Raw genomic sequence first — 23,391 nt, 5'->3', positions numbered from 1 at the left:
TCGTTGTTCCAGGAGAACTCATGAATGCCAAGTCCCTGCCACCCCCAAGTGAAGTGATTTAGGAGCCAGACCCCTGAGCAAAAGCTGCAGAGTTTGCGCAAACTCTTTCCAGGGAAAATCTGCAAACCTGGTTTTATGGCTGGAGGGAGCCAGGAGAGAAGGCTTGGAAAGAGTCCTCCATCTTGTTCGGTCTTGAGGTCTGTTCTTAATCTGTCCCATAGTCTCCAACATGCAGGCAAGGTATAATCCAGAAACTTAGGCAGCAGATGAAAACGTGTTTTGGACAAACCTCTTGCAGAGAGAAGCTGAAAGCTGGACTGATCCTGGGGGGCCATGGTTACCAGAGTCATTCATGTGTCTACTTAAAGTGCCTCTTTGTTTCAGTGCTCCAGGGAAAGTCTTTTTTCTTTTTCTTTTTCTTTTTTTTTTGGTTTGAGATGGAGACTCCCTCTGTCACCCAGACTGGAGTGCAGTGGTGCGATCTCTGCTCACTTGCTCACTGCAACCTCTGTCTCCGGGTTCAAGCGATTCTCGTGCCTCAGCCTCCTGAGTAGCTGGGGCTACAGGTATGAGCCACCACGCCCGGCTAATTTTTGTATTTTTAGTAGAGATGGAGTTTCACCATGTTGGCCAGGCTGGTCTCGAACTCCCAACCTCAGGTGATCCACCCACCTCAGCCCCGCAAAGTGCTGGGATTACAGGCATGAACCACCACGCCCAGTTGCTCCAGGGAAACTCTTGAGTGCTAAGTCCCTGCCGCTCCCTGAGCTAGGTAATACAAGAGCCAAACCCTCAAGTAGCAACCTCAAATGTTGGGGCACTATATGCACAAACCCTTCACTGTTCAGGAAGAAGCTGGGAGTTGGACCTTCCTTTACACTTTAAGGCTTTGTGCTCAGGAGTGGGTGGTGTGTAAGTGTGTCTCCACTTTTCCTACCTGTTTCAATGTGGACATTTTCTCAGTTGCCCATTGTGCAGGTATCTCTCAACTAGTTTCTGACTTTTTCTCAGAGAGAATTTATCCATGTCTAAATGTTTATTTGGTGCATCCACGGGAGGAGGGCTAGTCAGGAGCCTCCTATTCCACCATGTTGCTGAGGTCAATTCCATCATTTTTCTTAATGTAGAGGTTTATTTTTTATTTTTTAACTTTCTCCTTAGAACTGCTTTTGGTGCATCTCCTAAGTTTTGGTATGTTGTGTTTCCATTTTCATTTGTCTCAACATATTTTTTTGGTTTCTCCTTTGACCCTTGGTTGTTTAGGAAAGTGTTGCTTAATTTTCACATTTCTAGTTTCATACCTTTGTGGTAGGAACAGATATTTATTATAATTTCAGTCTTCTTAAATTTGCTAAGACTGGTTTTGTAGCCTAATGTATGATCTATCTTAGAGAATCTTCCACGTGCACTTCAGAAAAATGTGTATTCTGCTGCTATTGGATTTGCGCATATGTTTACTGGGTCTATTTGTCTACAGTGTTGTTCAAATCTTCAGTTTCCTTATTGATTTAATATTTAGATATTCTACTCTTTGTTGAAAACAAGGTACTAAAGTCCCCTATTATTATTGCTTTGTTATTTATTTCTCTTTTCAGTTCTATTGAGATTATTGCTATATAGAAATGCTACTGATTTTTGTACATTGATTTTGTATCCTGAAGCTTTGCTGAAGTTGTTTATCAGATCTAGGAGATGAGACTATGGGGTTATCTAGGTATACTATCCTACCATCTGTGAAGAGATATTTTGACTTCCTCTGTTCCTATTTGGATGCCTTTTATTTCTTTCTCTTGCCTGATTGCTCTGGCTAGGACTTCCAGTACTGTGTTGAATAGGAGTGGTGAGTGTGAGCTTGTCTTGTTCCAGTTCTCAGAGAATGTTTCCAGCTTTTGCCTGTTCAGTATAAAGTTTGCTGTGAGTTTGTTAGATGGTTGTTAGTATTTTGAGGTATGTCCCTTTGATGCCTAGTTTGTTGAGGGTTTTATTTTTTTTTATTTTACTATTATTATACTTTAAGTTTTAGGGTACATGTGCACAATGTGCAGGTTAGTTACATATGTATACATGTGCCATGCTGGTGTGCTGCACCCATTAACTCGTCATTTAGCATTAGGTATATCTCCTAATGCTATCCCTCCCCCCTCCCCCCACCCAACAACAGTCCCCAGAGTGTGATGTTCCCCTTCCTGTGTCCATGTGTTCTCATTGTTCGATTACCACCTATGAGTGAGAATATGCGGTGTTTGGTTTCTTGTTCTTGTGATAGTTTACAGAGAATGATGATTTCCAGTTTCATCCATGTCCCTACAAAGGACATGAACTCATCATTTTTTATGGCTGCATAGTATTCCATGGTGTATATGTGCCACATTTTCTTAATCCAGTCTATCATTGTTGGACATTTGGGTTGGTTCCAAGTCTTTGCTATTGTGAAGAGAGGCACAGTAAACATACGTGTGCATGTGTCTTTATAGCAGCATGATTTATAGTCCTTTGGGTATATACCCAGTAATGGGATGGCTGGGTCAAATGGTATTTCTAGTTCTAGATCCCCGAGGAATCGCCACACTGACTTCCACAATGGTTGAACAGTGTGGAAAAGTGTTCCTATTTCTCCACATCCTCTCCAGCACCTGTTGTTTCCTGAATTTTAATGATTGCCATTCTAACTGGTGTGAGATGGTATCTCATTGTGGTTTTGATTTGCATTTCTCTGATGGCCAGTGATGGTGAGCATTTTTTCGTGTGTTTTTTGGCTGCATAAATGTCTTCTTTTGAGAAGTGTCTGTTCATGTCCTTCGCCCACTTTTTGATGGGGTTGTTTGTTTTTTTCTTGTAAATTTGTTTGAGTTCATTGTAGATTCTGGATATTAGCCCTTTGTCACATGAGTAGGTTGCGAAAATTTTCTCCCATTTTGTAGGTTGCCTGTTCACTCTGATGGTAGTTTCTTTTGCTGTGCAGAAACTCTTTAGTTTAATTAGATCCCATTTGTCAATTTTGGCTTTTGTTGCCATTGCTTTTGGTGTTTTAGACATGAAGTCCTTGCCCATGCCTATGTCCTGAATGGTATTGCCTAGATTTTCTTCTAGGGTTTTTATGGTTTTAGTTCTAACATTTAAGTCTTTAATCCATCTTGAATTAATTTTTGTATAAGCTGTAAGGAAGGGATCCTGTTTCAGCTTTCTACATATGGCTAGCCAGTTTTCCCAGCACCATTTGTTAAATAGGGAATTCCTTCGCCATTGTTTGTTTTTCTCAGGTTTGTCAAAGATCAGATAGTTGTAGATATGTGGTGTTATTTCTGAGGGCTCTGTTCTGTTCCATTGATCTATATCTCTGTTTTGGTACCAGTACCATGCTGTTTTGGTTACTGCAGCCTTGTAGTATAGTTTGAAGTCCGGTAGCGTGATGCCTCCAGCTTTGTTCTTTTGGCTTAGGATCGACTTAGTGATGCGGGCTCTTTTTTGGTTCCATATGAACTTTAAAGTAGTTTTTCCCAATTCTGTGAAGAAAGCCATTGGTAGCTTGATGGGGATGGCATTGAATCTATAAATTACCTTGGGCAGTATGGCCATTTTCACAATACTGATTCTTCCTACCCATGAGCATGGAATGTTCTTCCATTTGTTTGTATCCTCTTTTATTTCACTGAGCAGTGGTTTGTAGTTCTCCTTGAAGAGGTCCTTCACATCCCTTGTAAGTTGGATTCCTAGGTATTTTATTCTCTTTGAGGCAATTGTGAATGGGAGTTCACTCATGATTTGGCTCTCTGTTGGTCTGTTATTCGTGTATAAGAATGCTTGTGATTTTTGTACGTTGATTTTGTCTCCTGAGACTTTGCTGAAGTTGCTTATCAGCTTAAGGAGATTTTGGGCTGAGACAATGGGGTTTTCTAGATATATAATCATGTCATGTGCAAACAGGGACAATTTGACTTCCTCTTTCCCTAATTGAATACCCTTTATTTCCTTCTCCTGCCTAATTGCCCTGGCCAGAACTTCCAACACTATGTTGAATAGGAGTGGTGAGAGAGGGCATCCCTGTCTTGTGCCAGTTTTCAAAGGGAATGCTTCCAGTTTTTGTCCATTCAGTATGATATTGGCTGTGGGTTTGTCATAGATAGCTCTTATTATTTTGAGATACACCCCATCGATACCTAATTTATTGAGAGTTTTTAGCATGAAGGGTTGTTGAATTTTGTCAAAGGCCTTTTCTGCATCTATTGAGATAATCATGTGGTTTTTGTCTTTGGTTCTGTTTATATGCTGGATTACATTTATTGATTTGCATATATTGAACCAGCCTTGCATCCCAGGGATGAAGCCCACTTGATCATGGTGGATAAGCTTTTTGATGTGTTGCTGGATTTGGTTTGCCAGTATTTTATTGAGGATTTTTGCATCAATGTTCATCAAGGATATTGGTCTAAAATTCCCTTTTTTGGTTGTGTCTCTGCCCGGCTTTGGTATCAGGATGATGCTGGCCTCATAAAATGAGTTAGGGAGGATTCCCTCTTTATCTATCAATTTGAATAGTTTCAGAAGGAATGGTACCAGTTCCTCCTTGTACCTCTGGTAGAATTCGGCTGTGAATCCATCTGATCCTGGACTCTTTTTGGTTGGTAAGCTATTGATTATTGCCACAATTTCAGATCCTGTTATTGGTCTCTTCAGAGATTCAACTTCTTCCTGGCTTAGTCTTGCCAGGGTGTATGTGTCCAGGAATTTATCCATTTCTTCTAGATTTTCTAGTTTACTTGCGTAGAGGTGTTTGTAGTATTCTCTGATGGTAGTTTGTATTTCTGTGGGATCGGTGGTGATATCCCCTTTATCATTTTTTGTTGCATCTATTTGATTCTTCTCTCTTTTCTTCTTTATTAGTCTTGCTAGCAGTCTATCAATGTTGTTGATCCTTTCAAAAAACCAGCTCCTGGATTCATTAATTTTTTGAAGGGTTCTTTGTGTCTCTATTTCCTTCAGTTCTGCTCCGATTTTACTTATTTCTTGCCTTCTGCTAGCTTCTGAATGTGTTTGCTCTTGCTTTTCTAGTTCTTTTAATTATGATGTTAGGGTGTCAATTTTGAATCTTTCCTGCTTTCTCTTGTGGGCATTTAGTGCTATAAATTTCCCTCTACACACTGCTTTGAATGTGTCTAGCTAGCAGTCTATCAATCTTATTTATTCTTTCTCAACACCAATGATTTTGTTGGTCTTTTGTATGTTTTTTTTATTATTTATTTGCACTAATTATTTTTCTTCTTTTAAAAATTTGTGTATGGGTTTTCTCATTTCCATTTCATTCAGTTTAGCTCTGATTTTGTTTTTTTTTCTTCTGTTAGCTTTGGGGTTGGTTTGTTCTTGTCTTTTGAGTTCCTCTAGTTCCTCTAGGTGTGATGTTATTGTTAATTTGAGATCATTAAGCACTATAAATTTTCCTCTTGACACTGCTTTAGCTTCATCCCAGAGATTCTGGTATGTTGTATCTTTGTTTTCATTAGTTGCAAAGAATTTCTTGATTTCTGCCTTTATTTCATTGTTTACTCAGAAGTTATTCAGGAGCAGATTGGTTAATTTCCATTTAATTTTATGGTTTTGAGAGATCTTCTTGGTATTGATTTCCATGTTTATTGTGCTGTGGTCTGACAGTGTGATTGGTATGATTTTGGTTTTTTTGAATTTGTTGAAAATTGCTTATGACCAAGTGTGGTCAATTTTAGAGTATGTGCCATGTGCAGAGGAGAAGAATGTATATTCTGTTTTTGTTGGTTAGACTGTTCTTTATATGTCTGTTAGGTCTATTTGGTCAAGTGTCAAGCTCAGGTCTTGAATATCCTTGTTAGTCTTCTGCTTCAATGATCTGTCCAATAATGTCAGTGGGGTGTTAAAGTCTCCCACTATTATTGTGTGATTATTTAAGTCTCTAAGAACTTGTTTTACGAATCTGGGTGCTCCTGTGTTGGGTGGATATATATTTAGGTTAGTTAAGTCTTCTTTGTCAAATTGAACTCTTTATTATTATTAATGCCCTTCTTTGTCCTTTTCATCATTATTAAAATTAGCTTTGTCTGAAATAAGAATAGCAAGCCCTGCTCTTTTCTGTTTTCCATCTGCTTGATAGATCTTTCTCCATATTTTTACTTTGAGCCTATGAGTGACCTTGCATGTGAGATCAGTGTCTTGAAGACAGAATACAGTTGGGTTTTGTTTCTTTATCCAACTTGCCAGTATGTATCTTTTAAGTGGGAGTGTTTAGCCCATTTATGTTCAAGGCTACTGTTAATATGTATGGATTTAACTTTGTCATCCTGTTGTTGGTTGCTATGAAGACTTGATTGTATATTTGCTTTACAGTGTCAGTAGTCTATGTACTTGAGTGTGTTTTTGTGGTGGTTGTTAACAGTCTTTTATTTCCATGTTTAACATTCCCATAAGGACCTCTTGTAAGGCAGACCTGGTGGTAATGAAGTCCCTTAGCATTTGCTTGTCTGAAAAGGATTTTATTTCTCCTTTGCTTATGAAGCTTAATTTGGCTGAATATGAAATTCTTGATTGGAATTTCTCTTTTTTGAGGATGCTAAATATAGCCCCCTCATCTCTTCTGGCTCATAGGGCTTCTGCTGAAAGGTCCACTATTAGCCTGATGACGTTCACTTTGTCAGTGACCTGCCCCTTCTCTCTAGCTGCCTTTAACATTTTTCCTTTTACATTGACCTTGGAGAATCTGATGACTATGTGTTTTGTGGATGGTCCTCTTGTATAGGATCTCACAGGGGTTCTCTGCATATCCTGAATTTGCATGTTGATCTCTCTAGCAAGGTTGGGGGAAATTTTCATGGACAATATACTCAATTATGTTTTCCAAGTTTTTTGCTCTCTCTCCCCTCTTTTAGGGACACCAGTCAGCCATAGATTTAGTCTCTTTACATAATCCCATATTTTCTGGACATTTATTCATTTTTAGAAATTCTTTTTCTTTATTTTTGTCTGACTAAATTAATTTGAAGAACCAGTCTTTGAGCTCTGAGATTCTTTCCTCAGCTTGGTCCATTCTGCTATTAATATTTCCAATTGTGTTATGAACTTATTGTAGTGAGTTTTTCAGCTCTAACAGTTCAGTTTGATGCTATGGCTTTGCACATATGCTTCATTGTTTAATAGGTAGTTTAGGCTGGGCGCAGTCGCTCATGTCTGTAATCCCAGCACTTTGGGAGGCCGAGGTGGGTGGATCACCTGAGGTCAGGAGTTCAAGACCAGCCAGGCCAACTTGGTGAAACCCTGTCTCTATTAAAAATACAAAAATTAGCCGGGCGTGGTGGTGCATGCCTGTAATCCCAGCTACTCAGGAGACTGAGGCAGGAGAATCGCTTGAACTGAGGCAGAGGTTGCAGTGAGCCCAGATTGTGCCACTGCACTCCAGCCTGGGCAACAGAATGAGACTCTGTCTCAAAAAAAAAAAAAAAGGTAGTTTAAACTTGCACAATCACACTGCATTCTAACCCACAGGAAAAAGGTGCATCTTTTCTGTTAACTTCCACATACATCATTTCCTTACATCTCCTTACACTGGCCAAAGCAGCAACACAGTCACACCTGGCTGAAGAAGAGATTAGAGAATACAGTGTTTAGCTGGGTGGCAATGTGTCTAGTTGTTAAAAATTAGGGTTCTTATTAAGAAGTTATCTTTCTGTATAGCTCTTTCCTTTCCAAATACTCTTTCCTTGAAACTCTAACCACCTTCTTCTCTCCAAACTCTTGGTTCCATCTTCTCAACTCAAGGAGTTTCCTGAGCTCTGTCTGGGTTCCACCACCCTACATTCATTCCAACTTAGATCTTTCTCTGATCAGTAAGCTGGAGCAATTGGAGAGGTCACCTTGTTTGTTTCCAATCTTGAAGGATTACTTTCCTTCACTGCCTCATATCCGGTGTCACAAAAACCTTTGCTTCATTTTCTTTTTTTCCTTCCTTCTTTCCTGCCTGCCTGTCACCTCCCTGCCTCCCTCCCTCCCTCCCTTCCTTCTTTCCTTCCTTTCATGTTTTAGGTAGGAAGTGTTAATTAGGTCCTTGTTTTGTCTTGGCTGAGAGTAGGAGCTCACTTTTTCCTACTTATTTTGTATTAATATCTCTCATCTGCATGGTGCTTTGCAAAGTATTTTGGTATCCTTCACAATTTGCCAGCATGTAAGTGAAGCTGGCATATATGTGTTACTTTCTGCCTAGCATAAAAGTGACTTTGAATAGTCACATCTGTAAGTATCCCTCCTTGCCCATGGAATTTGAGCCTGGGGAAAATGAGGATTAGTTGAAGCAGAGAATGTGTATGGGCTGCCAGGGTGTTGGCCCAGGAACACAGTAAGCAATGTCCTGAGCAAGACTGTATTGTAGAAATGACCAGAGGCCAGAGTGCATGATGAGCAGATGATCTTGAATAACACTTCTGTGCAATTTTGCCTGATCAAAATTAGCAAAAGTTTGGTATAATGTTTAGCAATTAACGCATTATAGTAACAAATGTACTGATTTTAAGTTATTGGCAGTCTGATTACCTAGATGTGGTTTGATTTGTGGAACAAATATTTTCAAGGTGGCTGGGCACGGTGGCTCACGCCTGTAATCCCAGCACTTTGAGAGGCCAAGGCAGGCAGGCAGATCACCTGAGGTTGGGAGTTTGAGACCAACCTGGCCAACATGGTGAAACCCCATCTCTACTAAAATTACAAAAAATAGCCAGGCGTGGTGGTGCACACCTGTAGTTCCAGCTACTTGGGAGGCTGAGGCAGGAAAATCGCTTGATCCCAGGAGGTGGAGGTTGCAGTGAGCAGAGATCACCCCACTGCACTCCAGCCTGGGAGACAGAGTGAGACTTCATCTCAAAAAAAAAAAAATTTTTTTTCAAGGTAAGTAATCTAGGTTCCGTAAGCCTCAGTTTCATACTTTTGTATGTGTGAGGGAAGAAACTACTTGGTCTTTCTATAGCAAATGTTATGTTTTTGTGAAAGGTTTTCTGAAGGTAGATGAACCAAATTAAAGATTCTACAGATGTCAGAGGCCCAACTGTCCATAAGCATCCCCTCTCCCAACCTTGCAAGTTACTGTATTGATTGGATTTTCCATGTAAAACTTCAATTGTAACCTCCAGAGTTTGTGGACTCATGAGAATTAATTACATTTTTCACGAATATTTTGGTTTTTTACACTTTCTTCCCTCCTACAACTTAAAGTTTTTGCAGATACCATAATCCAAACAAAACAAACAGAAGCAGAAGGAGTGCCACATAATGGAATTAGGGCCCAAAATTAAAATACAAAAGACTTTAGTATATAAATTAGGCCGGCCGCAGTGGCTCATGCCTGTAATCCTAGCACTTTGGGAAGCCGAGGCGGGTAGATCACCTGAGGTCAGGAATTTGAGACCAGCTGGCTAACATGGTGAAACCCCATCTCTATTAAAAAATAATAATAATACAAAAAATTAGCTGGGTGTGTTGGTGGCCACCTGTAATCCCAGCTACTTGGGAGGCTGAAGCAGGAGAATCGCTTGAACCCAGGAGGTGGAGGTTGCAGTGAGCTGAGACTGGGCCATTGCACTCCAGCCTAGGCAACAAGAGCAAAACTCCATCTCAAAAAAAAAAAACCCAAAACAAAGACTTTAGTGTATAAATTGAGTTGACTATAATGACTGTATATTTTTTGTTGACACATTATTCTTTACAAATGTTTTGGGAGAGATGTGCTTGAATTTTCAATCTTAAGGGCACACAAGTTTTGTAGTTATAAATTCTATTGCTGCTATATTGTTTCTAATACCTTTTACAGAAGTAAAATGTCTTCATACCACTAAATAACATTTACCTTCAAGTGAAGAGGGAATGAAAGCTCATAAAACTGCAATACAAAATTTGTCTTCAGCAATAGGATTAATTTTATTTTTGTAGATGTATGAACCTATAAAATTATTGCTGGATATTTAACATATCAAAATAACAGAACAAGGAGCTTGTATTAAGTGTATCGATGGCTGGGCGTGCTGGCTCACGCCTGTTATCCCAGCATTTTGGGAGACCAAAACGGGTGGGTCACCTGAGGTCAGGAGTTCGAGACCAGCCTGACCAACATGGTGAAACCCCATCTCTACTAAAAATACAAAAATTAGGTAAGCGTGGTGGCAGAGACTTGTAATCCCAGCAACACGGGAGGCTGAGGCAGGAGAACTGCTGGAACCCCTGAGGAAGAGGCTGCAGCAGTGAGCTAAGATTGCGCCACTACACTCCAGCCTGGGCGACCGAGCGTCACTGCACTTCAGCCTGGGCATCTCAAAAAAAAAAAAAGAAAAAGAAAAAGAAAAAGAAAAAGAAATATATCGGGAAATTTGTGATTTTCCTTTTTTTTTTTTTTTAAGTTAGACAAACTGAAGAGGCAAACAATGAGAAGTAACATGACTTCTCACTGAGCTCAGTGAACATGGGATCTACTCAGGTGCTCTGACTTCTGAGCCCCCCACTCACGACTCCTAACTGTTAAGCTATTCTAACGCCAGGGTATGCTGGAATTTAATCATCAACAAAAACTGCTGAACAGTTCTAAACGAGGAAATACCATGTTAAGAAAAAAAACAATGCTCTGGTTGCAGTAAGGAATCAGATTGTAGATGAAGATAGCATCAGGGTACCAGTAGAGAGGCTGTTGTGGTACACAAGAGGAGTATAAATAATCACATGGAATTCTCTCCTGGAGCTCCCACAGCTATCAAGTTCCACTAAAGAAGTAGACAATGTAGACCAGGCCTGGTGGCTCACACCTGTAATCCTAGCACTTTGGGAGGCTGAGGCCGGCAGACCACCTGAGGTCGGGAGTTCAAGACCAGCATGGACAACATGGTGAAACCCTGTCTCTACTAAAAATACAAAAATTAGCCGGGCGTGGTGGCAGGCGCCTGTAATCCCAGCTTCTTGGGAGGCTGAGGCAGGAGAATTGAACCTGGAAAACGGAGGTTGTAGTGAGCCAAGATCGTGCCACTGCACTCCAGCCTGGGCGACAGAGCAAGACTCTGTCAAAAAAAAAAAAAAAAAGTAGAAATATGTCACTGATCGTTTAGAGATCATCGTCCTTGAATTTACCTAAGAGAAGGCAAAACCTTCAAATGTCTGTGTAGCTATCATTGGTAGGAACAATCATACTCTAGAGCCAAAACACTGAGAGTGGGGACCTGCCCTTCTAGGCTATGTTTTACTTATAGGACTCCACAGAACGAGCAGGGAGAAGTCGTATTAATTTTTTTCCCCAACAAGGTTTAAAAGTAAGTCCTGTGTGACATCATCGAGCCATGGAAATTCTGTAATTAAAATCCGAGCCTCGCCGGGTGTGATGGCTCACGCCCGTAATCCTAGCACTTTGTGGGGCAGAGGCGTGTGGATCACTTGAGATCAGGAGTTTGAGACAAGCCTGACCAACATGGTGGAACCCTGTGTCTACTAAAAATACAAAAATTAGCTAGGCATGGTGGCATTTGCCTATAATCCCAGTTTCTCCGGAGGCTGAGGCAAAAGAATCGCTTAAGCACGGGAGGCAGAGGTTGCAGTGAGCCGAGATCGCACCAGTGCACTCCAGCCTGGGTGACAGAGCGCGACTCCATCTCAAAAAAAAAAAAAAAAAAAAAAAAACAATCTGAGCCTTAAAGTCTACAAGGAGGAGGACTTTGCTTCTCAGTATCATTTTTCTTTCTTTCTTTTTTTTTTTTTTTGAGACAGAGTCTCGCCCTTTCGCCAGGCTGGAGTGCAGTGGCGTGATCTCCGCTCACTGCAACCTCAACCTCCTGGGTTCAAGGGATTCCCCTGCCTCAGCCTCCCAAGTAGCTGGGACTACAGTCGCGCGCCACCAGGCCCACCTAATTTTTGTATGTTTAGTAGAGACGGGGTTTCACCATGTTGGCCAGGATGGTCTCAATCTCCTGGCCTCGTGATCCACCTGCCTCAGCCTCCCAAAGTGCTGGGATTATAGGCGTGAGCTACCGCGCCTGGCCCTCAGTATCATTTTTCTAAAGGGAGCCAGGAGCCAGGTGCATGACTTCCTTCCCGTGGTTGCCCACGGTCCTGAGCGGTTAGTGAGCCTGGCCAGGAGTGACTCAGGTGCGCACATCCTCTTCTAAACACGGCCAGAAGTCCATTAGGGTTGAGAATTATCATGTCATTTTCCATCACAAGATTTTTATCAAATCTATTTAAGAATATTTTTGTTTGATTAAAAAAAAAAAAACCCTTTTAAGTCCAAAAACGAGGGTTTCAAAATTGTAGTTGGTAAAATACAACGACGTCACGAGTGCAGTGGTAGGGGAAGTCCCAGGATTTGAGCGCAGGAGCCACTCACAGCGCGTTCCTGGCCTGCGGTCCTGTCCTCGGGCTGTGGCCTTTCAGGGCTCCCAAGGCTGCACAAAGGCTGTCTTCCCAAGACAAGGTGGGGGCTGCGGGGCCGCTCCTGGACGGAAGCGCGGCCTCCCTAGGCCTTGTTTTCTGTTCCTAGATGTGAGTTCAATCCCACTAGAAAGGTCGGGTTCAAAAGGTTTGCCAAAGCAAAGCTGCAAACTCTTCCACTTCAGAAGCACACCCCTAAATAAGAAAAACAAAAGTCGGGGGGTATCCTTTTGAGAGCAAAGGAGCGAAGACGTGACGTTATGTGACAATTTAGGGTGGTCTGTACAATTCACCCACCTCGATGCCGCCGAGCGCCCTTTAACTCACCTGTGGGAACTCCAGCATGTCCCGGGCGGCACCCAAGGGCGCCCCCATAGCCCATTGCCCCAAAGTCCCCCAGCCAGGACGCTGTCACCAGGGCCCGCCCCTCTCGGGAGTTCCCGCTCCGCGACTCCCTGGCCGGAGCCCAGGAGCAGCCAGGCCCAGGCTGCGTCCCCTGCGCGTCCCCGCGGTGGTCCAAGGGTCCCCAAGGCCCAGGCCCCGTCCCCGGACAGCCCCGGTGCCCCAGGACCCCCGGCCGCAGCTCACCTGGGACCAGCCGCCCGTGGAGCCACCCCTCGCTCAGCCGCCCCCAAGTTCCCGCAGGAGGAACTGGCCACAGACACGTCCGGCCGGCAGCCGCCGGGCTCCTGGGACGCGCCCCGGGGCCTCGCTGGCTGGGACCCGCCCAGAACCTGCTGCTCCACCGCCGCCCCTCGGGCCCCCGGCGCGCTGCCCTCCCTCGCTGCGTGCCCCCGGCTGCGCTTCCCCGGAGGGCCGCACACCGCCAGAGCCCAGTGCAAATTAAGGAGATTCCGATTCCGGAGCCTGAGGACGCCGCTGGGGGTCATGGGAAGGTCACGCTGTTGATTCTGGTGATGGCTTCAGGAGGTATTCAACTTCATCACATTTTGCACGTTGAATATATGCGGTTATTGGTATTCCATTTTACCTCAATAAAGCTGCTTTAAAAAAATTCTGTGCATGTTGTTTGGCAGACTTTAGGAAATACAGGACTGTACATTCCTAGCCATTAGTATATTGGGTCAGAGGACAAGTCCATGTAAAATAGTTAGGTATATTTCCAAATTATCACCTTAAGTGTTTGAGCTAATTTTTTTTCTTTCTCCAGTAAGAATTTTTTTCTTTCTCATTTTTTCCATGGACTGGCTCAAGGTTATTAACTGTTTTTTAACAAAAAATGTTTAATTAATGCTAACCTAGTTGGCAAAAAAGAAAAAAAAAGATGATCTAGTTTTTTCCATTACTTTCATGGTAAATGAGGGTGAACATCTTTCCATATCTGTGGTGTGGTTTCCCACGACTGTCATTACAAATGACCGCAAACTTGGTAGCTCAAAACATCATCAATTTATTATCTTATGGTCTGGGCGCAGTGGCTCATGCCTGTAGTCCCAGCACTTTGGGAGGCCAAAGCAGGCAGATCACCTGAGGCCAGGAGTTCAAGACCAGCCTGGCCAACATGGTGAAACACCGTCTCTGCTAAAAATACAAAAATTAGCCAGGTGTGGTGGTGGGCGCCTGTAGTCCCAGCTACTAGAGAGTTGGAGGTGGGAAAGTCGCTGGAACCTTGGAGGCAGAGGTTGCAGTGAGCCAAGATCATGCCACTGCACTCCAGCCTGGGCGACAGAGCAAGACCTTGTCTCAAAATAAATAAATAAATAAATAAGCAAACAAATTTATGATCTTATGGACTTACAGGTCAGAAATCTGAAATGAGACTCACTAGGCTAAAATTAAGTTGTCCTCTAGGCTGTGTTCCCCTTGGAGTCTCTGGAAAAGAGTTCTTTCTCTTTCCTCTTGCATTCTATAGAAGAACCCACATTCTTTCACTCCTGGTCCCTTTCCAGCTTGAAAGCCAGCAATGACCACCAGGTCCAGTCTTTCTCACATCACACCAGGCCGACTCTCTCCTGCATCCTTTCACTTCTAAGGACCCTTGTGATTTTGCTGCACCCACCAGGATAGTCAAGGATAATCTCTCCATCTCACAGTCAGCTGAATAGAACCATAATTTAACCTGTAATGACATGGACAATTAACAAGCACTTTAAGTTGTGAGAACTTTTAATTAGAGGGATATTACTCACTTGGAAACTGAGGCTCACAAAGTTGCCAAACCGCATGGCCAGTGTGTAGGTATTTATTTCTTACACTTACTGTTTCTTAAAAAATAATTCATTACCAGATGGGAAAGATCAAGATTCCAATGCCCTTTCAAAGCTCATTAAGGAAAAGTTTTATGAAGGCCTCTGGTACATGCCAGGAAACTCACAGGAGATAGTGCTGCCTCAGATGCCTTAGAAGACAATGCTGCCAAGAACACGTCTAGCATTGAAGCCACACACAGTGGCTCATGCCTGTAATTCCAGCACTTTGGAAGGCAGAGACTAGAGGATCCTTTGAGCCCAGAAGTTCAAGACCAGCCTGGGCAACATAGTGAGACCCCATCTCTTAAAAAAAGAAAAGAAAAAACATCTAATTTTGTTGATTCCTCAAAACTTCCTGGCACAATTTGAACTAATCCAACTACCTGGACTATAATGAATTTCAGGGTAACATTAGTGAGACGTAGTGAAGAACTGAAGTCTTTTCTCTCAACCCAGTGTCTTGAGAATAGCAGGGGAAACTGATTCCTGTTTAGCATGCTAGATGAGTCAATGAAGGAAGGGTTGACTGTGAGATTACAAAAACACATTTTCTAAAGAATTGTAGAAAACCAGGATCACAAACTCATTCTGTAACAGAAAAATGAAGCACTACTGATTTACAGAGGAATTCACAACTGGTGATGTCTCTTAAATTAAGAAACTTAATAGGAACTCCCTCATCGAGGCACGCTCTGCTTCAGCTGAGGAATAAATTAGCCAGAGCCAGATGGAGGAAAAGAGAACTGATGTGGTAACTGTTTGGACTTCCAGGAAGGCCAAAAGCTCTCATGTTTCTTCCACCAAGAGGACTACAATGAAGAACTCAACCATCAGTGAAAGAAGAGTCTTCTCCAGAAATCTGATTGGAAATGATGACACAAATACCACCATCAGTCAAAGTGGGACCCTGACTTGCTCATGGTGGTACCAGGTTAGAATCATGGCAAAAAGCAGGTTGTAGGTTTCACATTACATAGTTTGGCCCATGGTTTCCACTGCCAATACTTTGGGAGAGAGGTAAACTGGTTAGGTGGAAATGAGTTAGGTGCTGAACTGGTTAGGTGGAACCTTGGTCTTATTTCCTGGAGATGTGACATTTTGGGGGCCTGTTCCTGCTGTGACTGGCACAGCAATCAGGACTTGCAGCCACCAGAGGGTCCCAGGGCTGAGGAGGAGACAGGGGCCTTGCGTATCTGAAGGTCAGCGTCTCGGCAGCGTGGCTACTTGCAGGAGGGAGGAGCTTGCTCTGGATCCATTCGAGAGAGACTTGTCCCTTCCCCCTCTTCTGCCCCACCCCTGGGCCACTTTCCTGTCCCCTGACTCCCACTAGACTTTGTTTTCACTAATTGGAGCTTAGCTCAGAAAATGGAGGGGGCTGAAGTTATAGGTTATGGGAGGGGAAATTTAAGTTTGGGAAGACAGAGGCTCCCTTGATTGGCACTACCAGCCACATCTGCAGCCACATGAGGGTCTCAATGCTGGGGCAGGGGGCAGTGAGACTGGCCGGGAACCTGAGTCCCCCGGGGACTCGCAGACACCTGCCCCACACAGCCTGAGTGTGCTGAGGGAGACCCAGCCGAGATCAGCTGTGCTCCTGGGTAGGTGAGAGCAGGCCCTGCAGGGGGCCCAGTCCACCCAGGAAGGATGCCCAGAGTGGCTGAGTGTGCACCTCCCTCTTCTGCCTCTCCTTTTCCGCTGCAAGCAAGACCGGGGGTCAGGAGTTACAGCTGCCAGAGTCCAGAACGGGCCCCTCCTCCCCAGCAATGTGGGTGGGGTCAGGGGCTCAGGTCAAATTCAAGGAAAATCTTCAAGCCACATGGTATAGAGCCAAAGCTAAAGAGGCCGCCCTAATAATAGACAGCAGCAGCCCCTTACAGATATGCTCAGACTCATAGGGTCTCAGAATGCAATTCTCCACAGTAGAAAGGACATCTGCCCTGACAGAAGACTGCACTCCTTTAAGCAAATACAGGTATATCCCAGTAGATAAACTGGGGTCATCTGGCCCATAATTTAAAGGTAGACCTGTATGTTCAGATTATGTTAGTGGAATAAAATTCATGACATGAACATTTTCCTTGGAAAGAAACATCCTGTAAGTGGCTCCTGGAGCCTAAAACATCCTCTGGAACTTCCTTGAGGCCATGTAGGTCATGACTGCTAAAATTATGATGAGAACCAAGTCTTATTTTCCTACAGGAAAATGGAACAAATGGAGACAAAGCCTTGGGCAGCCCCATTGCATGTTTCAGGAGGAAAAGTAACATCAGCTAGGGATTAGACTTTCAGATATTCTTTCCTTTAAACTAATTGTCTTCAAATTCTTTGTCCCATCCCCCTAAAGAATCTTTGTGTATACTCCCACACAGGTTTTGTAGACACTTATTTTTGCATCATACACTTAAATCATAGCAAAGGATTTTAATTGTGGCGGGATTCAAGCACATTAAAACACCGCACGGCCAGGCACGGTGGCTCACGCCTGTAATCCCGGCACTTTGGGAGGCTGAGGCGGGCAGATCGTGAGGTCAGGAGATTGAGATCATCCTGGCCAACATAGTGAAACCCCGTCTCTACTGTAAAAAGTAAAGTAGAGGTTCCTCTTCAAAGACTTTCCTCCCCATCTAATTAGGAATAAATAGTAACTTCTCTTAGAAGCAAAATTTATTCAAAGACTTGTGCTAACATTCTTAAATATCTGCTAGCTGTAATAAGGAAATCAATGTACTTTATGTTCTTAGCTCCCACAATTTAGCCTAAATATTTGTCTGGCATGCTTATACTGGTCCAAGCAAGCATTAGGTCATAGCCTGTTCCTCTTCCTTATTTGAAGGTGTTTTTACCTTTCTCAGCATTCCACAAGTTACCTCCTCCTTCCTTTGTTCTCCTCTACCTTTGCCTCTTTTTAAAAGTTCTAAGTTTCTAGCCAATTGGGACAAATACAGAATGTGAGGTCCCATTCCAGCCAGTGAAAACCGGACACAGCAGTAGGGTGGATGCGTCAGGTTATAAATGACTTTGTCTCCTTTGTTCAGTGTACTCTCGTGGCAAAACTGCCGGCGAGTGTACTTTTTCTGCAATAAATAAAAATGGCCTTACTAAATAAATTAAATTTATGTTCAAGTGCTATTTCTTTACGGCACTGGGGAACAAGCATTTCAAACACTACTAAAAATACAAAAATTAGCCGGGCATGGTGACGTGTTCCTGTAATCCCACCTACTTGGGAGGCTGAGGCAGAAGAATCACTTGAACCCAGGAGGCGGAGATTGCAGTGAGCTGAGATCATGCCACTGTACTCCAGCCTGGGGACAGAGCAAGACTCCGTCTCAAAAAAAAACAAAAACAAAAAACAAAACTGCATATCACTCTTTTCAATGTGTCCAACACAATATTAATGGGGTGGTGATTTGGCCCTGACCACCATACATATATAAATATATATACATACACATATATATGTGGGTGTATATATACACATATATATGTGTGTGTGTATATATACACACACACATATATACACACATATATACACACACACACACACACACACACACATATATATATATATATATTTTTTTCTGAGGCAGAGTCTCGCTCTGTCGCCCAGGCTGGAGTGCAGTGGTGTGATCTCTGCTCACTGCAAGCTGCGCCTCCCAGGTTCACACCATTCTCCTGCCTCAGCCTCTGGAGTAGCTGGGACTACAGGCGCCCACCACCACACCTGGCTAATTTTTTTGTATTTTTAGTAGAGAAGGGGTTTCACCGTGTTAGTCAGGATGGTCTTGATCTCCTGACCTCCTGATACCCCTGCCTCAGCCTCCCAAGGTGCTGGGATTATAGGCATGAGCCACCACACCCGGCCAACCACTATATATTTTTTAAAAAACCAAACAATTGCCACAATTTCAGAGCCTGTTATTGGTCTATTCAGAGATTCAACTTCTGCCTGGTTTAGTCTTGGGAGGGTGTATGTGTCCAGGAATTTATCCATTTCTTCTAGATTTTCTAGTTTATTTGCGTAGACGTGTTTGTAGTATTCTCTGATGGTAGTTTGTATTTCTGTGGGATCAGTGGTGACATCCCCTTTATCAATTTTTATTGCGTCTGTTTGATTCTTGTCTCTTTTCTTCTTTATTAGTCTTGCTAGCGGTCTAACAATTTTGTTGATCTTTTCAAAAAACCAGCTCCTGGATTCATTAATTTTTTGAAGGGTTTTTTGTGTCTCTATTTCCTTCAGTTCTGCTCTGATTTTAGTTATTTCTTGCCTTCTGCTAGCTTTTGAATGTGTTTGCTCTTGCTTTTCTAGTTCTTTTAATTGTGATGTTAGGGTGTCAATTCTGGATCTTTCCTGCTTTCTCTTGTGGGCATTCAGTGCTATAAATTTCCCTCTACACACTGCTTTGAATGTGTCCTTACCAACCAAAAAGAGTCCAGGACCAGATGGATTCACAGCCGAATTCTACCAGAGGTACAAGGAGGAACTGGTACCATTCCTTCTGAAACTATTCCAATCAATAGAAAAAGAGGGAATCCCTCCCTAACTCATTTTATGAGGCCAGCATCATCCTGATACCTAAGCCGGGCAGAGACACAACCAAAAAAGAGAATTTTAGACCAATATCCTTGATGAACATTGATGCAAAAATCCTCAATAAAACACTGGCAAACTGAATCCAGCAGCACATCAAAAAGCTTATCCACCATGATCAAGTGGGCTTCATCCCTGGGATGCAAGGCTGGTTCAATATACGCAAATCAATAAATGTAATCCAGCATATAAACAGAACCAAAGACAAAAACCACATGATTATCTCAATAGATGCAGAAAAGGCCTTTGACAAAATTCAACAACACTTCATGCTAAAAACTCTCAATAAATTAGGTACTGATGGGGCGTATCTCAAAATAATAAGAGCTATCTATGACAAACCCACAGCCAATATCATACTGAATGGACAAAAACTGGAAGCATTCCCTTTGAAAACTGGCACAAGACAGGGATGCCCTCTCTCACCACTCCTATTCAACATAGTGTTGGAAGTTCTGGCCAGGGCAATTAGGCAGGAGAAGGAAATAAAGGGTATTCAATTAGGAAAAGAGGAAGTCAAATCGTGTCCCTGTTTGCAGATGACATGATTGTATATCTAGAAAACCCCATTGTCTCAGCCCAAAATCTCCCTACTCCTGTTAACCTCAGCCTCCCGATTAGCTGGGACTATAGGCATGTGCCATTACACCTGGCTAATTTTTTATTTTTAGTAGAGATGGGGTTTCACCATGTTGGACAGGCTGGTCTTGAACTCCTGACCTCATGTGATCTGCCCACCTCAGCCTCCCAAAATGCTGGGATTATAGGCATGAGCCACCACCCCTGGCCTTTTTCTTTTTTCATTTCAAATTGTTCATGGATTTTTTTGTTTATTTTTCATAGCAATACATTTTTAAGATCTTCAGAACACAAGCACATGGTATTATATTGGGGTCAAACTCACCATATACATTTCTTTAAAGATTATTGACTTCCCAATACTGTTGAATTCTCCTACCCAAACATTTGGTGGCATTATTTTTCATTTGTATAAATCTATTTTCATGTTTTTCAGAAATCTTTCCATCAATTTCTTACTAAATTAAACACAATTTTCTGTAGAATTCTGCCAATTTTTTTTGCATTGATGAACATAGTCACATGACATTCTCATTCAATTAATGTGATTAATTTCATCAATGAATTTCTTAATATTGAATCATACTTCCCTTTATAAGATAAAGGGCAATTGATTATGCATCAATATACTGATGCAATGGTTTCTAATATTTAATATTTTCACTCTTAAATTTGCATGTTCTATTTGTCTATAGTATTCCATATGGCTAAATCTAGGCAAGGTTCGAGTATCACCTTTATAAACCCTTCCTAAAAACTATTTCAGGAAAGATTGACCACACTATAACTCTTGAGAAGTTTAAGTAGCATTGGTTTATGGATTACTTTATCGGTAGAATTTCCCTTTCAACTACATAAACTTGGTGTTTGTGTGTGTGTGAGGAAATTCCTTATTAAATGTCTTTGTTTCTTCTATGAATATAGCTCAGTTTAGAGTCTATCTCTATTGAGTTACATTTTGATAAAACACATATTCCAAACACACACACACACACACACACACACACACACACACACGTACATATGCAGTCTACATGTGTGTATCAACTTGCATTGAATTACACAGATGTCTCTATTTTCTTGGTCAATATTGAACCTCACATTCTTCCTGGCACTGTAATCTGTTGACAAATACTTCTCAAGTTACTTGTGTGATCCCATTTCTCTATTTATAATTCAATGATTGTTCATTTAAAGAATTTGGGGAGTAACAGAAAATGAGAGTTTCAGCAAAAACACATCCCAGGAGGCACAGAATCCAGCACCCACCGCGCTTCATTGTCATCCCCTTCTGTCTCAGATTCCGCATTTTCTGCTTCCTCCAAGATAGCCCCTGTCTGCCTCAAAGGATCATGGAAAAGCAGAGCCTCTCCAGGCACTGCCATCTCTCTGGAAGTGCTGCAGAGAAGTTGTCATTGTTTTTGGTAATTGTAACTGGGACAAAGGTTTTCAAAAATATTTTCAGTTCCCCAAGTGTGTACTGTCATTGCTGCCACAGGTAAAGTATAATTGCAGTGCGGTGGGGAGGTGAGGTCGCAGGGTCCCGAGCCCATATCTCAGACCTGGTCGCCTCCCTCCACACACTCCCTGGCCGTCCTGACAGTCACTGGGTTCCACAGCCCAGCAGCAGGGAGGCGCCTGGTGGGTGTGTTACATTTTGATCTGTGAGAGAGCACCTGTAAGGCTAGGAAGTTGTCAGGAGGTGGGGTAAATGCTCTGGTGTGGAAAGAGGACTCCACTGGGCCAGAAACTGACCAGTGTCAAGGCCATGTGGGGAAAGGAAATAATGGCTGGGTCATGGGCTAAGTTGTGGAGAGGGAGCAAAGTTCTAAGAGCATGAGCCAGTCCCCAGCTGCACCTCACTTAACAAAATCCTCATGCTTGTCATTGTCGGTTTTTGATGGAAGAAGACAAAAATCTGTTTTTAATTTTTTTTTTTTAAATTTGAGATGGAGTCTTGCACTGTCACCCAGGCTGGAATGCAATGGTGCAATCTCAGCTCACTGCAACCTCTGCCTCCCAAGTTCAAGCAATTCTCCTGCCTCAGACTGCTGAATAGCTGGGATTACAGGCGCTTGCCACCACGCCCGGCTAATTTTTTGTATTTCTAGTAGAGATGGGGTTTTGCCATGTTGGTCAGGATGGTCTTGAAGCCCTGATCTCAGGTGATCCACCAGCCTCGGCCTCCCAAAGTGTGGGGATTACAGGCCTGAGCCACCGTGCCTGGCCCCCAAAATCTGTTTTTGTTGATCCTTCTTGTCTAAGATCTCCTTACCTGTTAAATGGGAAGAATGCATTTTTTAAAAAAGTTTCCTAGAATAATTTGGAAACTAATCCGCTAGTTGTTCTATCAATTCCACAAGAATCAGAAAGATTTCTAGGATGAGTGGAAGCATTTCTACAATTCCTTCATGCCTGTGATAATGTATAAGATGTAGCTGATTAAATTATCTTATTCTTCTCAAAAGTATTAAACATAGGGCTTTAACCTACTCTGGACATATAAAGTACCTAATGGAGACTGTGATGTGTGGTGACAGGAAACATCTGGTCTCTGAGAATGACGAAAAGACCATATTCTTTCATGAAGTCAGGGGAGGAGCGGTCAAGGAAAGGTATCTTGATGACCTTAGGTTTTCATATTAGAACAAAAATCATGGACTTCAGTCGTTTTCTGAAGTAAATTATTTGGTAATATTTACTCTGTCTTCAAAAATGTTCTAAAGCCATTCTTAGGCTCAATACTCATCTTAGTAACACTTAATTCAGTGAATAATTTTCCCTACCTCGAGTTTTCTTTTTACATAATAGACTTATATTTTAATATATCTAACAATTCTGACATTGAAATAATTTTTTTTTTGAGAAGGAATCTTTCTCTGTCACCCACGCTGGAGTACAGTGGTGGGATCTCAGCTCACTGCAGCCTCCGCCTCCGGGGTTCAAGCGATTCTCCTGCCTCAGCCTCCCAAGTAGCTGGGACCACAGGTGCATGCACCACCACGCCCAGCTAATTTTTGTATTTTTAGTAGAGATGGAGTTTCATCATGTTGGCCAGGCTGGTCTCGAACTCCTGACCTCAAATGATTTGCCCACCTTGGCCTCCCAAAGTGCTGGGATTATAGATGAGAGCCATGGTGCCCAGCCTGAAATAATTTCATTTGATATTTTTGTATTCATAAACAAATACTAAATTTATCTGTAATTCATGACAACCTGTTTCTCCTTTGCACTGTTTTATCTCCTACTCATGTCCCTTGACCCCTTGCTTAGCAACAGTCATTTCTGTATCCTTCTTGGTTAAGATGAGAAAGAATCTTCTTTTTTAATTTCAACATGAAATCATTTAAGCATTCAATAAATATCATTTGGTCTTGTATGATTATTCTTTTAGGATTATACTAAATCAGTGCATCTATATTCTACTTGGATTTCTGAATCATTATAGGTGATATTTGCTCATGAAATAAGCACTTAGATTTAAATGAGAAATTGCCACAATCAAAAATTAAGAAAAAACTACATCCAGGTTTAAAGAAAGTGACAATATATACAACATGAAATGTGTGAAGCATTAAAAAAACATACTATGTCCAAGGGTGAGAC

Source organism: Pan paniscus, chromosome 18, assembly GCF_029289425.2.
Source record: "Pan paniscus chromosome 18, NHGRI_mPanPan1-v2.0_pri, whole genome shotgun sequence".
Classification (NCBI taxonomy): Eukaryota; Metazoa; Chordata; class Mammalia; order Primates; family Hominidae; genus Pan; species Pan paniscus.
The sequence above is the reverse complement of the archived record's forward strand: the minus strand, read 5'-3'. Positions refer to the sequence as shown.